General features: G+C 47.3%; 1 long non-coding RNA gene across 3 annotated transcripts; it reads left to right on the top strand.

The window, feature by feature from the left end:
• Window positions 1–5,196: 5,196 nt before the first annotated feature.
• LOC131589310 (uncharacterized) lies at window positions 5,197–10,354 on the top strand. Of its 3 annotated transcripts, none has more exons than XR_009279708.1 (5): window positions 5,197–5,504; window positions 5,969–6,077; window positions 6,883–8,602; window positions 8,932–9,436; window positions 10,108–10,353. It is a non-coding gene; the product is annotated as an uncharacterized LOC131589310 (long non-coding RNA). The 3 variants fall into 3 exon arrangements; XR_009279710.1 differs by having other exon boundaries at window positions 6,883–7,177; window positions 8,000–9,436; window positions 10,108–10,351; XR_009279709.1 differs by having other exon boundaries at window positions 6,883–9,436; window positions 10,108–10,354.
• Window positions 10,355–17,025: the final 6,671 nt, after the last annotated feature.

Consider the following 17,025-nt stretch of genomic DNA (forward strand, 5'->3'; position numbering starts at 1 on the left):
TTATCCACTGTAAAGAAAGATTACTGCATACAGCTGTCAACACAGCTGAGAACAAGACCTAAGAAGACATCCGATCGGATGCTGCTGAACAGAGATGCGATTCTGACGCCTGTCTGACCTCCCGAATCGAAACTTCGCCGGCGTCGGCCCCGGGCCGAGGAACGCAAAGATGGGAGATGACCGGAAGGACCTGGGGTTTCTCATAAGCTCCTGGGAGGACTAAGGCAAGAGACACGTTACACGAGATGAACGGAAGACACGGAAAGCACGACAGACAAGTGACAACACACCTTGGGACTGCTCTGCCCTGCCCGCCTCAGCATTGTTAGCCAAAGTGAGCCTTTCCCTCACGGTGGCCCCAGAGGCCAGTTCTCAAACCTCCCCCTTCCCATAGCTGACTCAAAACCCTAACCGGGGTGAATCCTAACCCACTACCCTGCTTCGATCCCCTCTGTGACCACAGCCCTCGACTTATCTCTCCGAAGCGAATCCATTGGAGAGACCGATCCGCTGCTAAGGAAAGCTGCCGCAGCGGTTCCCTTTTGTGTCACGATGAATCTGTTGAGAGAATCTGAAGTATCGCAGTTGACGTGACCTAGAACTTCAGGAAACTGCAATCCTCCTAAAAAAAACCCAAACAGAAGAATCATTATAAAAGCATCTTATCACCCCTGAACTCCCAACCCAAAATCATGAACTTAAATACTCCCTATGTTCAATAATGTTTTCTTCAAGGTGTTTTCAAAACCTCTGCTGCTTCAAATGCCCAAAAGATACCTGCTAAAAGCAGGCTGGAGTATATTGAAAGAGCCTCTTCGCTGAAATGAGAGACAAGCTCTTTAGCCCAGCTGATTCCCTTGGAGGGAATAATGCCCCTTAGCACAGCCTGGGGTTAATATACCCCTAATTGAGCCCGCCTCTTTTTCCCACGCTGCCTGGGAAAAGGGAGGCGGCAAATCCCACTGGGTATAAAAGCCCTCAGAGGGACCGTAGCTGTTTGGCTCCTCTGAGTTAAAATTGAGGTAAGGAGCTCTGCGTAGAAGAAAACTCTTTGGGAAAAGACGGTGTTTTCTTTTTTTTACTGCAATTACTCAGAGCAATGGAGCAAAGGAAAAAAAAAAAAGGTAAGAAGCAAAACTTTGTGTTTCAGCAGTGTTGCCGGCTAAGCTGGATAATTTATGGACTTGCATAATTATTTGTTAGTGATTACTAAGTAGCACTCCCCCTGTGATTAATTAGGGTGGAGAAGAATAGTATAGATATGAATGGTGTCTCATAGGGACCTCTAATTAGGGCTCTCTACATTATAAATGAAAATAAGAAAAAGAATAGACTCTCAGCTGGCATTACCGTTACATACCTGCTTGGCTCGCTCCTGTTGGAAATATTTGGTGCCACGGCGTGGGTAGAAGTACCCTGAAATGCAGCTTTAAACCCTTGAAATGCTGTGTCCTAGTTTAGGGCAAATTAGGGAGGAAAACTCCAAATGGGGGTTTCCCCAGGGAAATGACCCCTCCGTACCAACTGGTCCAGGAAAGGGAAAAAAAAAAATTCCTTGGAAAGAAGTGGAAAAAGCTGTTTATTTAACAGAAATTGAATAATATGAAATAATAAAACCTCTCACTGTTCGATGGGATGGCAAGTTTAGGAAGAAAAGTCCTTTTCATGTGGTGTAGCTCGCCTCGCTCGAGTTCTTATCGGTCTTTCCGGCGATGAAAAGCGCCGAGGCCCGGGCCCCGGTGGGCCAAAGGCGTGAGCTCCCGGGGTTTGGCTGGGTGTTCGATCCAGAGCAGGTTTGCACAGATCCAAGGAAACAAAAAAAGGAAAAAAAAACAAAGGTCCAGGGAACTCCTCTGCCTCAGCTAGCTAAAACCAACTAAAAGCCAGAGAGAAGCTCTGCCCCGCTGCCTGTCCGTGCTGCAGACACCACGGTCCAGGAGCGGGATGTGTGAGAGTGATGTTTGTTCCTTAACGCAAACGGCGTGCTTCTTCTTCCCCCCGCTCTCGCTTTTGGAGCCAGTCTTAAAGGTGCAGAACTTAATATATAACATAAACCAGATGATTGGGGATACCGATATCATAAAGTGACCCCAGGACATGCTGGAAAAGGCAACGCTAAAAATGAGCAAATGGGGCAGCTACCTCCACTTAAACAGATACAGTGGTAAATAAATGGCTTCTCCCCTTTAATTTAAACCCGTCAAATATTGGGAAAAAGAGTGGTTTTCCTCACTTTAAATCTCCCTGGTGATTGAAAAGGGGGCATTTTTCGGTTAATTCAGATCCATAAAAAGGCATCATCCATGCTTTCCCTTTCCACTTAAAGTGGAAAAAAATAGAAAATGGGCATTCTCTATCAATTAATATCTCTAACAGCACAGAAAAGGCAATTGAGACTCCAATTGAGACTATCAAAATTGCAGGGGAAGTGGATTTCTCTTCAATTCAAACACAGGCGATTGTGGAAAAGGAAGCTTTTTCCCTCAGATTAAACGCCTTTTTTCCTGATAACCCATCCCTTCTTTGGGACTGTGGAGAGGGAGTGCTGAGGTAGAAGAGGAAAGCTGAAAACTGCCACCCCCCCCCCCCCCCCCCCCATCCCCCGGGAGCGCACGTGCTGCCCCGCCCGCTCGGGTGCCCCTACTCGGCAGGACGGGCTTTTCCCTTGGCTTTGTCCTAAAGTGACGGTCCCCACCCGGGTGGAACCGGCTGCTCCCCCGGTCCCTGCTGGGTGCCAGGACCCTCGTTCCTGGAGGAACTCCCGGGATGCCCCCGCTGGCCCCTCCGGCGGCTCCCTGCGCGGGTCTGCCCGGGTAACCCTCTGAAAACTGCCTCTGCCAGGAGCTGCTGCCTTCTCGTCCTCACCGGTCACACCTGGGGCTGCAGCAACTTGGAGTGGGGGTGACGCTGAGAAAGGTCCTGCCGGTCGTTCCCTCCCTTATGTGTCCCGCTGTCCCTCCCCGAAACGCCGGGGTGCTGGGCTTTCATTTCCGCGATAGAGAACCGGCCTCCTCCTCCGGGTGCCGTGGCCGAAATGGGGATTCTGCTGCGTAAATCCCCTGGGTGCAGGGTTTGTGATGACCGAGGAAATTCCTCACGGGGTCCTAGGCGATTACCGGTTACTGACTTCCGCTTCCCTTGAGGGGTCGGGGGTTTGGCCGGCTGGTTTAGGGCTAATCCTGACCGACCCCGAGCGCCCCCGTCGCTGCTCTGCCCTGAATTTCAGTGAAATATCGATATGGTTTATAAATGCTCCCTTTGCTCGCCGCTCGGTCTTTCCCCGCGCGGCCGCGGGGACCGGGCTCGCTCTGCTCTTCGATCCCGGCCCCGGCGGTCCCGCCCGGATGCTGCGTGTCAGAGACGCGAGCTGAGGACCGCTAAAAATGTTGGGTTTTAAAGTAAAATTTCTATTACGCCCGCCTAAATGATCAAAATAACTATGTGTATTGATGATCACCGGGGAAACCTTTTCAGGGAAGAAAATAGCCGTTTTGTTAGCGCAGATCCCGTTTTGACGAGAACTGTGTTCATTTGGGTTTGGGATTCCTGCCGGTGTAAGACATCTGAAAATTGGTATTTTGCAATTTGTTATTTTGAAATTGGATGCTTTTCATATTTTGGAACTCGGTAGTTTACTATTTTGAAACTGAATCATTTTGGTATTTTCGAACCCCGTATTCTGGTATTTTGCAATTGGATTCCTTTGGAAATTTTCAACTCGGTGATTTGAAACTGGGCTACGCTGGTATTTTTGGACTTGTTCTGGTGTTTTAGAAGTGGGTTACTTTGATATTTCTGCATTTGCTGTTTTCGTAATTTAAAACTGGGGGTTTTTTTGGTACTTTGGAAATGGGTATTCCGGTATTTTAAAACTGAGATTTTGAAATCTAGTTTTTTGCTGCTTTGAAATTTGGGGTTCTATTTACTCGAAACCAGGTTATTCTGGCATTTTGGAACTCAGGTTATCTAGGCTTTGTTTTGGTGTTTTGTGACATGACCTTTTTTAGTGTTGTCCCTTGCAGTTTTGGTAGTCTCAGTTGGAAGCAAGTCTGCCTTTTCTGTGCAGTTTGGGGTATTCATGTCCTGTAGGGAGACAAAATACTGAGCAATCGGTTAATCCTACCGTGTTGCCGGCGGATAAATCCAGTCGGACGCTGCCTGGGGTGGCTGGGCGTACGCGAGAGATGATTCGGTGTGGGGGTGCGGGGCCGGTCGGAAGCCGGCAGCTGCTCCCGGTCGTTGCGTGTGCCGTGGGATTTGTGTTTACCTGATATGTAAGATTTAAGTAAAAAGAACATTGCTTTTGCATATTAGAATTAAGTTTGGATTGGTGTAGAAAGTATTGCTCTACAAGTGTGTTTTTAGCTGTTTGGATGATTATGAATTTAATCTCCTGTAATGGGGATGGGAAAAAAAAACATCCAAAGAAGAAGAGCAGTGGCACCGTCGTCTTCACGGACCGCTTTTACGGCCCGGGATGACGGAATGCCACGCCGAGAAGCTGTAGCTCAGAATTGGAGACTTTATGCCAAAAGCTTTTAGCAAAGACTTTAATTCTATGAACTCTTTGGCTTTGAGACTGATGCTTTTATACAATAAGTACCTTTCTAGCAACCATCAGCTGCTCGTGTCTGTTTGAGACCTGGAAAATTCCCTAGAATCCCCATTGAAGCGTCGACATGTATCCGGGTGAAATGAACACCGCAAACAGATCGGCGAACGACAGATGCACGGGACGCTGTCGGCTTGGATCTGTGACGAACACCTCTCGTGCCACTGTCTTGACATGGCAAAGGAAAAACATGAAAGTCTCGTGATAGAGTGCAAAATATATTGAACGCTGTTTGGAGAAACACCCGCGTCACTACTTAAAGGTATGCATCGATTAAGGGGCAATACCAACAAAGCCCCCACACGAGAAGCCCGGAGGGTCGGGGTTGGGGTTTTTTTGCCTCTCTTGCTTTCAGTGACTTTTGCAAGCAAACGCTGAAGCTGACAAGCCACGAGTGTCCCCCGGCACCCCTCGCCGGGACGCGCTCCCAGACTGGTGGGGGGGGCCGGGAAAGCCACGCGAGCCACGGCAGCGGCGGCGCTCGGCTCTCCCGGCCCCGGATGTTGCGTGGCTCCCGGCGGGAAAGCGGCTCCTCCGGCAGGCGGGGGCGGCCCCGGCTCCGGGAGAGCCCCGCGGCGCCGGCACCGACCCGAGGGAGCCCCGGCGTCACCCGAGCCCCGCGGACAGAGCGGCGGGGACCGACTCGGCTCTTCCCGTCCGGGTGCAAAGACCCGCTCCGCCTCGGCGATGCCCCGGGGAACCGGTGCCGGGAATGCTCCGCCGCGAGAGATTTCCTGCTGGGCGACGAGGGGAAGCGCCCTCGAAATCGGCGGCACCGCCCGATTTTAACCCTTCGAATGCTGCAGAAGGTGGCGATTCCTGCAATTTAACCCCAGAACCTGAGACAACGTGGGCTGTTTACCTCCATTTAAACTGATACAATAGCAAAAAAGTAAGTTTTCCCTGTCAATTGAATCCCCTAAAAAAGCAAAAAAAAAGACAGGTTTTCCTCAAATCCCTCAAACGATGGGAAAAGGGAGATTTTTACCTAAATTAAAATCCGTTAAAAGCAGGGACAATGGGGCTTTCCCCTCAGTTTGAACTTTAGGATGATGAAAATGGGGGAGTTACCTTCATTTCAAATCCACAAAATGCCGTCGATATTTTTTTCCCTTCCATTTAAAATGGAACTCGGGGATTCCCTATTGACCGAAACTCCTAAGACCGTGGAAAAGGCAGGTTTTCATTCGATCGACACCCTTAAAATCACAGGTGAAGGGGGATTCCCCCCAGTTCAGACACAGACTGAGGAGTTGCTTCCTTTAGTTTCAACTTCTTTTAAACTAAATGGAAAAGGAGTAATTGAAGAGGAGTTGCTTCCCTCAGTTTCATCCTCATCATCCCCATTTTTTCTAGGGACGCTTTGGAGGGACGGGGAAGATGAAATCAAAAGGAAAAAGGAGAAAGCTTCCCCCTGCAAATCCATGCACTGGTTCATCTGCTTGGCTGCTGCTGCTTGACGGAGGTTTGTCCGATACCCGGTGCTGTTGCCCCTGGGTGAGAGGGTAGGGGCGGAAAGGGCTCGCCGCTATTTCCCTGAACGCCTCGTTGTCTGCACCTGACGCGCTGGGCCAGGCCTTGACTTTACCTGGATAGAGAATTGACAAAGCCAGAAGTTTTCTGGATCAAAACAATACTCAGGTCAATTGGACTTGGCAATTAGTGAATTAATATAGCAGCTGGATTTTTACCGTGGGCTTGGAAAATTGTTATCCGGACATGATTTTCCAATCTTCCGTTGATTTATCAGCAGTGGCAGACTCTGGGATGAGAGTATATATTTAGTACATTCAGTAATTCATATTACATATTATATAGATAAGTTTAATATCGCATAATATTAATTATGCACCGTCTTAATCAGTTTTTGATTGCTGTAAAAGTATTATTTCCTATATGTATACATATGCATGTGTTTTACTTTGATGGTTTTTCATTGTCAGAACGAGACAGTGGATATTTGACCTTTGTTTACAAGAGAGGGGGAGGAAACAGGCTGCAGTTCAGAAGTGTGGAAACACTATGTATGTATTTTAGATTTTGGAAAAAACGCCAAGATTGTATATCTATTGCGAATAATTCTTGAACGGTCCTTTTTAAACGAGTCTTTCACAAAGCCAGTTCCATCAATTATCAGGTATTCTTCTAACAGTACTCAAGCAAAGTTGAGAGAGAATTCTTTGGTTCCTGTCAAAGGTTCAGAAGCGAGAAGATTAAAAATTAATTTCAATTAGTAATTTGGAGTAAAGTGTATCTTTGTGTATTGACAGGTTCAAAGCAGACGTAACTTCCTAGCGAAGAACCATGGAAACTCATCAGCTGCAGAGACGAGCAGACGGCCCAAAGAGCGGAAGAGCGAGCACGCCGATGTGAACCGTATCGAGACCGCAGTTGACGGCTGAACGCCTTTGATCCCGCGTGCGAGAGCGATGAACTTTGGGTTTCGTGTGAAAGAGTAGGAAAATCGATATTGTAAGGCCTCATTTGTTAAAGCGTGGTGTGAACTGTGTCAAGATTCAGAATCCTGCATGAGAGATAAAGTCCTTGAAGATGAAGGTGAATCAGGTATCACCCTTGAGCTGTATCATTTTGTTGATCGCTTTATGATGCAATTTCACCTGCGTCGCTTCTTTTAGTTAACTCAAAAGAAAGTGTACCTTATCTCAGTGAAAATAGATTTTTGTATAATATTCAATTTTTCTTTTTATTTAGCATGTTCTATATAAAGAGGCAACATCTTAGTGTAACCTTATATCAATCTTAGTCACACTTGATTGTGAAGAGTTTGACTCATGAAATTTCAGATGGATATTTATAACAACTCAGCTTTCAATTCAAGTAGTTTCAGCAGAAACTTTAAAGCAATTAGACAAATTAAGCTACCGGTTAAGTTAGCAACCTAGATCTATTTCTCTAGCTTTGAGTGGTTAGTTAACGGATGTTCAAAACTGGAGGCAGAGCGCTCTGTAGAACAGAGCAGCAGTTCTGTTGTTGGTGCATAGGGCTTGAGAGAAGGAAAAATAACCCTGAGTCAAAATTAATCAAAGAAAAGGTTTGGGTTGATTTTTTTTTTTTTTTTCTTTTTTTAAGGAGTGGGGCAAATGTTGGAGTCTGGAATACAGAGTGCGTACCCTTGTTTCTGATACTTAGTTATAAGATCCAGAAAAACATTGAATTTCATATAATATGAAATTCATGAGCATGTTTTCATGGTGATACATGAAAACAAATGTTCAAGTTAGATAGAAAAAGCTAAAAGTGTAAGGGTATAGATTAGAAAGTTTTTTTAAATCACTGGGTGAAAAAGTTTAGAGAACAGGAGACAAGATGGAGGATTTAGGGTGTTGTCTCTTGTCCCTTTTTCTTTCTTCTGCATGTTCTTCTCAGAGAGATCAGAGATGTTAAGAGAGACACCGGGGTTTCTGATAAGCCCCCGGAAGGGATAAGGCGAGGCACGTACGACACGAGAGGTACGAAAGGCACGGGAGGCACGGTAGAAAAGTGACACGACGCACCCCGGGATTGCTCTGTCCTGCGCACCTCAGCACTGTGAGCCAAAGTGAGGCTTTCCCTTGAGGTGGCCTAAGGGGACACAGCTTGGACCTCCACATCTCCAAAGCTGACTCAAGAATCCTTGGCCACGTGTGCTGACCTAGCACACCGCTTTCATGCCCCTCTGTAGGTCTTGGACTTCGACTTAGCTCTCATATGCGTGGGGACGAGAAGCCACGTGGGGCACAAGGGAAGGCCGCCTCACCGTCTGGCACGTTTCTGGCAGGCTGTTGTCTCTTGGACAGGTACAATAAAGAAAACCAAATATCAGTGCAAGATCTTAGCAGCACATCTGTGAAAACCCAACACTCGCGGTCTCCTGACAATGGCTGGGTCCTTCGCCTGCATGCTTCAGCCCCGCTGGGATGCTGAGGCTTGCGGAGCGAAACTCTTCAAGCGGTATTGCTGTGGATCCGAACGAACCGCCGCCTTGATGAGGTTTGGGAGCCTCCCCGGTTGCGGATGAACGGGGAGCCCGGGGTGGGCCGGGGCTGGAAACCCCTGGTTATCCCACACAAGCGGGACCTACGTGGCCACTATCTCTTCTCAACTGGCCCTAGAACACGGTGTACTGCCTGCACCTCTCGGGGTTCTGGCACTCTGCTGCTTTAGGATTCCTGCCTGCAGCTGCCTCAGGGAAATGGGAGCACTGTTAGGGCTGCTGTTTATGGTTGGGGGTGGGGTACAACTGTATTCTACCGTACCTGTACCCCTTATTTTGACTGTTTGCTCAGCCTTTTTTTTTTTTTTTGGAACTCTTGTGACAGATTGAGGGCACTGAGGAGGGACTGCCAAGATGGAATCAAAAGGGAAAAGCAGAAAGATCAGCCCTGCAAATCCACACTGGCTCACCTGTTGAGCTGCTGTTTCCTGGCAAAAAGCTTTGTCCCTCACCACCTCCTCTGAGCAATGCTCCAGGTCCAAGTGCATCCTGGTGCTCCCCCAGACCCTATGAGATGCTCTCACCGTCATGTTGGAGGCTGAGATACAGACTGTGTGCCCTTGTTTTTAATATTTAGTTCTAGGATTCAAGGAAACACTGAATTTCATATAATATGAAATTCATGTGCATGTTTTCATGGTGACACATGAAAACAAATGTTAAAGTTAGATAGGAAAAGTGTAAATGTGTAGATTAGAAAGTTTCTTAAATCACTGGGTGAAAAAGTAGTTTAGAGAACAGGAGACAAGATGGAGGATTTAGGGTGTTGTCTCTTGTCCTTCTTCTTTCTTCTTCATGTTCTTCTCCTAGGGGTGTTTGGGTAGTAGTAGGTTGTTGGGAAGGTAGAATTAGAAAGAAATTATAAATATGACTCTGTAGCCAAAAAGGCTAAGGAAGAAATACAAATGATAGCACGGTTTGAATAATTCAAAGAAACCAGGCTGGTATGCCAGAACACATTCCTGCAATAAAACCAAGCTGAGACCCCTCTTCCCAGCCTTATAAGGAAAGGTCTGAAGGACCCTGAGATAACTAAAAACATGCAAAAACAGTGATTTCTATAGGTTGCACACAAATGTTACTGTATTAGTATACTTAGAAAGATTGGTTGGTAAAGGAATAGAATATTCATATGTATAGGTTATATAAGTAATTGTAAGAGAGTTCGCTCTCTCTCTCTTGGCCTCTCTTGGTAACTCTTAACTCTTTGTTCTCTTAGCTCTTGGTCTTTCTTAGCTCTCTCTTTTTCCCGGCTCTCTCACTCCTGTTCTGTTCTGTTACTCTATTTCTTAGCAATCTTAAGTCTTGAACTCATGTATTCGTATCTTACCCTATTTTGTATTGCTCTCTCTGAGCCCGCTTTGAGCTCTATCTGCTGGCTCATAGCAGGCTCCCTCTCTCTCTCTATCCCACGCCCTGAAATAAACTTCTAACCCCTAACTCGCTTATAGAGGTCTTTGTCGTGTCTCACACCGTCCCCAGAAAGGGTCTCCTACAGTAGGTGATTGGGTAGAAAATGTCAGAGTGCAGCACACAGGTGTTGGGTCATTGGGTCACTAAGAAAAATAATTTAGTTGGCACCTGTTAATTGGGTAAATGGACATATAAAAGACCTTGAAGAAGATCTTTGTTAGCCATTTTACCCCTTTTCTATCATAGTGTACATAGCTCCTTGTACCTTGTAATGCTGATAAGAAAAAATTAACAACTGAGACCGAACGAGAGAAAACTCACCTCCCTCTCATCAATCTTCAGTTCAAAGGGAAAAAGAACCCAAATCAAAAAGTCCATAAAGAGACAAAGTCACTCCATCAGATGTCACTGGGAGCCCACCAGAAACTCCTCTTCTCCGGCATTCCATGCCGATGTTGATTTGCCACTCAAATTTGGCCCTGTAATAACGGCAAAATTGTTGCCGTCCGTCAGGTACGTGTTGTTAGACGCAGGTTTTTCCATAGCCATCTTGTCAAGAACGGGGTGCCATCCCTGTTTGATTGCTAAATTATCAATAAATTCTGGAAAAACTAAATAAGAAAAAAAATCTAAGACACTGAGGTGTTAATATGGAAACCTTTATATCATTAAACTAGTATGTTTTGAAATAAAGTGAATTCTTCCAGGCCTACTGCAAAAATCAAATTCCTAAAAATAAAATAACCAAAAAACAAACAGCATCAAATTCCCATCAATGTCATCAATAAAATCACAGTACCTCCACCAACTAAGGGAAAAAAAATCTTAACCTAGAAAAAATCTGAACCCCCTCAAAAAGATTCAACACTGAAACACAACTCATCCAAACACTTCAACTAACAATACCAAAACAAATTTTCAAAACAAATATTCCCCCTATCTAAACCACCAATACCACATAAAACAACTAACGTACTCTCATCACAGTGCATCCGTGTCAAAAATCTAAATTGCCCTAAAATTTTTAATTTAATCGCAACCCCAAAATAAAAACTTTAATCTCATTAACAAAAAAACCCCAAAACAGGTAACACAAACAAAACCCACACCGTACAACCGACTACCGGCAAAAACAGATGCTATGCTCTGTCACTAACAGTTCTTATCACATCAGCAAAGTTAAACGTAAATAAAAAGCAACCCTATTGAACTCCACACAACAAATCACACCAACTATTAAAAAATAATCAGACCGATGCACTGAACTCAAAACCATTCAACTAACCCTAAACAATAGTTTAAAAAAACCCCAAAGCTCTACCTTTATACTAATACATAATTACAATACTCAATAAAAAAAATAATACCTAATGAAAAACATAAAAAATCGATCTAAACTACTAAAATGTTAAAAAAATCACCCCCAAAAATATACCTCTAAAAATCCACCATATAAATGCCTGTGTCCCCGGAAGTAAAACTAATAAGAAACACACTACAGAAAGAAATCCAAACTTATCATCAACACCTAAACTAAAAAAGACAACATTAAATAAATAGAACATATACGTTTTTATACACCAACTACAAACAAAATAAAATTATACCATCAATTACTAAAAATCACCTTAAAACCACTCAATAAAAAAACTTTCAAAAATTGAAAACTGCATCTAACAAAAGCCACCTAATTAACACCCCAAACTCAGCTAAACAAACCAACCCTACCCCATCTGAACCCCTACATCCAATAAACAAAACCCAATAAGGTGTGTTCCTTCTATCCCAGGTGTGCCCAGGTGTCCCCAGATGTCCCCAGGTCCCCCCAGGTGAGTTCCAGATGTATCCTCTCCATCCCAGGTGTGTCCCAGGTGTCCCCAGGTGTCCCCAGGTGTCCCCAGGTGTGTTCCAGATGTATCCTCTCTATCCCAGGTGTCCCCAGGTATGTTCCCAGGTACCCCCCCCAGGTACCCTCAGGTGTGCCCAGGTGTGTTCCTTCTATCCCAGGTGTCCCCAGGTGTGTCCCCAGGTGTGTCGCCAGGTGTATCTCAGGTGTCCCCAGGTGTGCCCAGGTGTCTCCAGGTATATCTCAGGTGTCCCCAGGTGTCCCCAGGTGTGTCCCAGGTGTATCTCAGGGGCCCCCAGGTGTCCCCAGGTGTGTCCCCAAGGTGTCCCCAGGTATCCCCAGGTGTGTCCCAGATGTCCCCAGCTGTCCCCAGGTGTGTTTCCAGGTGTGTTTCTAGAACGTGTTCTAGATTGTCCTAGATCGGGTTCTAGACTGGGTTCTAGATTGTTCTGGAGTGTTCTAGATCACGTTCTAGATTGTTCTAGACTGGGTTCTAGAGCGTTCTAGATCGCGTTCTAGATGGTTCTAGACTGTGTTCTAGAGTGTTCTAGATTGGGTTCTAGAGTGTTCTAGATCGTGTTCTAGATTGTTCTAGACTGGGTTCTAGATTGTTCTAGATTGAGTTCTAGACTGTTCTGGACTGGGTTCTAGACTGGGTTCCAGGTGTGTCCTCAGGTGTGTCCCAGCTGTCCCCAGGTGTCCCCAGGTCCCCCCAGGTGTCCCCAAATGTCTCCCAGATGTTCTCCTGGTGTCCCCAGGTGTGTCTCAGGTATCTCAGATGTTCCCCAGCTGTCCCCAGGTGTGTCTCAGCTGTCCCCAGGTGGCCCCCAGGTGTCACCAGGTGTCCCCAGGTGTATCTCAGCTGTCCCCAGGTGTGGTTTTGGTGTCCCCAGATGTGTCTCAGGTCCCCCCAGGTGTCCCCAGGTGTGTCCCCAGGTGTCCCCAGATGTCCCCAGGTGTGTCTCAGCTGTCCCCAGGTGTCCCCAGTTGTCCCGAGGTGGCCCCCTGGTGTCACTAGGTGTCCCCAGGTGTATCTCAGCTGTCCCCAGGTGTGGTTTTGGTGTCCCCAGGTATGTCTCAGGTCCCCCCAGGTGTCCCCAGGTGTGTCCCCAGCTGTCCCCAGGTGTGTCCAGGTGTCCCCAGGTGTGTCCAGGGGTCCCCAGGTGTGTCTCAGGTCCCCCCAGGTGTCCCCAGGTGTCCCCAGGTGCGCTCACGTTGTCAGTCAGGGTGACGTCGGCCCCTCGGGTCAGCGGTCGCCGAATGACCTCGATGTGTTTGTGCTCGGCCGCCCAAATGATCAGGGTGCAGCCGCCGTTGTCCTGAGGGGTCATCCAGGGGTCAGCGCCGCCTCCAGACACCCAAAATCACCCCAAAACACCCCAAAACCAACCCAAAACCAGCACAAAACCAGCCCCAAAACAACCCCCAAAACAACCCCAAAAACAGCCCTAAAACAGCCAAAAAAACATCCAAGAAACAACCCCTAAACAGCCCAAAAACAGCCCCAGAGCAGCCCTGACCCTCTGACTACTGCCAGGACACTCCGGACACTGAGTGGACACTCAGGGGTCACTCAGGACACAGTGAGTGGACACTCAGGGGACACTCACACACTCAGGGGTCACTCAGGACACAGTGAGTGGACACTCAGGGGACACTCAGGGGACACTCACACACTCAGGGGTCACTCAGGACAGTGAGTGGACACTCAGGGGTCACTCACTGACCTCTCACCTGGGCGTTGACGTCCACCTGTCCAGTTCCCAGCAGGGACACACAGAGTGGACACTCACACACTCAGGACACACTCAGGGCTCACTCAGAACACTCAGGACAGTGAGTGGACACTCAGGACAGTGAGTGGACACTCAGTGGTCACTCACTGACCACTCACCTGGGCGTTGACGTCCACCTGTCCGGTTCCCAGCAGCAGCTCCACCATCTCCAGGTTCCCGTTCTTGGCCGCGTGGTGCAGGCAGGTGGAGCCGTCCTCCTCCTGTGACGTCATCGACAGGGGACGCAGTGACGTCATCGACGGCCGCGCCGTGACGTCATCGACAGCAGAGCCGTGATGTCATCGACGGCAGAGCCGTGATGTCATACATGGGGCCGCAGTGACGTAATCAACGGGGCCGCCATGATGCCATCAACAGCAGCGCCGTGACGTCATACACGGGGGACATGGTGACGTCATACACGGGGGTGGTGACATCATATGGGGGCGTGCGGTGATGTCAGACACGGGGGGGTGGTGACGTCATACATTGGGGGGGGCTTGTGACGTCACACAGGGGGCGGTGACGTCACGAGCTGGCGATGACGTCACGGAGTGCGGATGACGTCACCGGGCGGGACATGTGACGTCACGTGGGGAGAGAAGGTGACATCACAGGGAACACTATGACGTCACCGGGCTGACGATGACATCACAAAACCGGTGATGACATCACCGGGTGCGAGGCAGGGACAACGTCACCGGGATCAAAATTGAGGTTCCCAAAGATCCTGAAGGAGATTTGGGGCAGTTTTGGGGGATTTGGGGCAGTTTTGGGGGGTTTGGGGACAGAAGATGAGACACCCCAGGCAGGAGACGCAGCCCCGGTGGGAACGGCGCCCGATGCGCACGTCAGGGTGGCATTCGAGAAATGTGCCCTAAAATCCAGAAATCGGCACAAAATCAGCCAAAATCAGCAAAAATCGGTGAAAAAACGGCAAAAAAACAGCCTGAAGTAGCCCAAAATCACCCAAAACCACCCTGAAATCAACCAAAATCAGCCTGAAATAACCCCAAATCAGCCTGAAGTACCCCAAAATCACTCAAAATCAGCCTGAAACACCCCAAAATACCCAAAAATTGCCATGAAACACCCCAAAATCACTCAAAATCACCCTGAAATCAACTGAAATCAACCTGAAACACCCCAAAATCAGTCTCAAGCACCCCAAAATCAGCAAAAAAACAGCCTGAAATCACCAGAAATCACCCTGAAATCAACCAAAATTGGCCTGAAATGCACCAAAATCACTCAAAATCAGCCTAAAATACACCAAAACCAAACTGAAGTCACCCGAAATCCGCCTGAAACACCCCAAAATCAGCCTAGTCAACCAAAATCACCCTGAACTCACCTAAAATCAAACTGAAATAACCCAAAATCACTCAAAATCACCCTGAAATACCCTGAAATCAACCAAAAATCTCCAAAAAACCTCCCAAATCCCCCAAACTGATCCCTAAAAGGCACAAATTGAGGTTCCCAAAGATCCTGAAGGGGATTTGGGGCAGTTTTGGGGGATTTGGGGATTTTTACAGAATTTTCTTGTATTTTATGAGATTTTTTCTAGATTTTTTAGGATTTTTCCAGGGATTTTTTGCAATTTTTTCGTATTTCATGGGATTTTCACGGGGTTTTTTTTGGATTGGGGTAATTTTTGGGTTAAATTCCGGTGATTTTGGGTTTTTCTGGACTCACAGTAGTGCAGAAGTGCCCGCAGCCAGGGTAGCAGTGCTGTTTGACCCCAAAATTCAGGATTTTTGTGGGATTTTTTTGCCGTTTTCTCGTATTTTATGGGATTTTTGGGTTGTTTTTTTTTTATTTGAGGATTCTTTTGGATTAAATTCCTGGGATTTTGGGTTTTTCTGGACTCACGGCAGTGCAGAAGTGCCCGCAGCCGGGGTAGCAGTGGTGTTTGACCCCCAAAACTCAGGATTTTTATGGGATTTTTTGCCGTTTTTGCGTATTTTACCCAATTTTCACGGGGTTTTTTTTGGATCTGCAGAGTTTTTGGGTTAAATTCCGGTGATTTTGGGTTTTTCTGGACTCATGGTGGTGGAGAAGTGCCCGCAGCCGGGGCGCCCCTTTTCTTGTTGCAGCACAGCTCCTTTTTGGGAGGGCGTCTAGACCTAGAAGGGCTTCCAATAAAGCAGGGTGCTGCTGTCCAGGGCAGTTGGAGTTGTTCTGTGCCTGCTTTGGGGGTGAGGAGCAAAGGCTGAGGGGGACGGGGTGGGCACTGGGGGGCTCCCGTGTCCCTTGGGGCACGCCGAGGTCCCCGGCAGAGGGAGGCAGGCGCTGCGCTGGAGGAGCAAGGTGAGCGGGGAATGGGGAGGGCTCGTGCCGGGTACCCTTGCCCAGAGGGGACCCCGAACTGCCAGGAAATTCCCTGGGAGGGCTGGATGCAGAATCCAAAAAGCTGTGGAGTTGTTCTGGTTTTTACGGTAGGTATTGGCAAGGAACGGGAACTGATCTCTCTAAATTCCCTTGGAAAGAAACCCCCTCTCTGTGCACGCCGTCTTTAGGGTTTTGTTATGTCAGGAATGGCTTAGGGTTAAGAAAGTGGCTTTTGTTTTTCCACCTCTTACTTCCCTGTAAAATATGAGTGTATAAAACACATCTGTGCATCCATGAGGTACTAAAATCCACCGAGAGAAATTTCTGTGCCTAAGTTCCAGAGAGACGAGCGCGTTCTGCACTCGGGGTTCGCCAGAGCTTTATATTTTTGTCATTCTGACCTGTTAGCTGAATGAATGGGTAGAGTTTCAAAGAGAAAGCAATGCAAATTTCAAAAAGCAGAACATTAGAAAGAGAAATATATAAATATATACATGTAAAAGTAAATATAGGGAGCTAGATAGATATATATATGTCATGAGTTAGCTTCACCTTTAAGACCGGGTGAAAAAAAGAGGAAGTTAAAGCTACTGGTGACTGATGGGAGTTTTTCTCCCTGACCAATTATCAGCCATTTCCAAGAATTGACAGCAAATCTGACCATTAAAAAGTGAATTCAACTTGTAAGCACCCCCTTAAGAAGTATACTCAAAGCTTTCTCGTTCTCTTTCTGGTTTCCGGCGTTTGAGAGGTAACAAGCTCTGTGTTAGTTCCCCCCCCCCCCCCCCCCCCCAGGCCCGGGACAAGGCCGCAGGGATGGGGGGGGAGGAGGAGGAGGAGAGAGAAGCCGAGCTTGGTGCCTTTGGTTTTCAAGGTCTGCTGTTGGACTGAAACTTGACACTATGAACTTTTGCAGCTTTCTTAGGACTTTTGATTCTTTTACTACCTGAATAAACAAACAGATGACTCCTTTTTCTTAGAAAGGACAGAGAGAGACAATTAACATGTAAGACATCATAAACCACCAAAAACAGTGAAGAAAAGAGTTAAG

This window comes from Poecile atricapillus, chromosome 28, assembly GCF_030490865.1.
Source record: "Poecile atricapillus isolate bPoeAtr1 chromosome 28, bPoeAtr1.hap1, whole genome shotgun sequence".
Lineage (NCBI taxonomy): Eukaryota > Metazoa > Chordata > Aves > Passeriformes > Paridae > Poecile > Poecile atricapillus.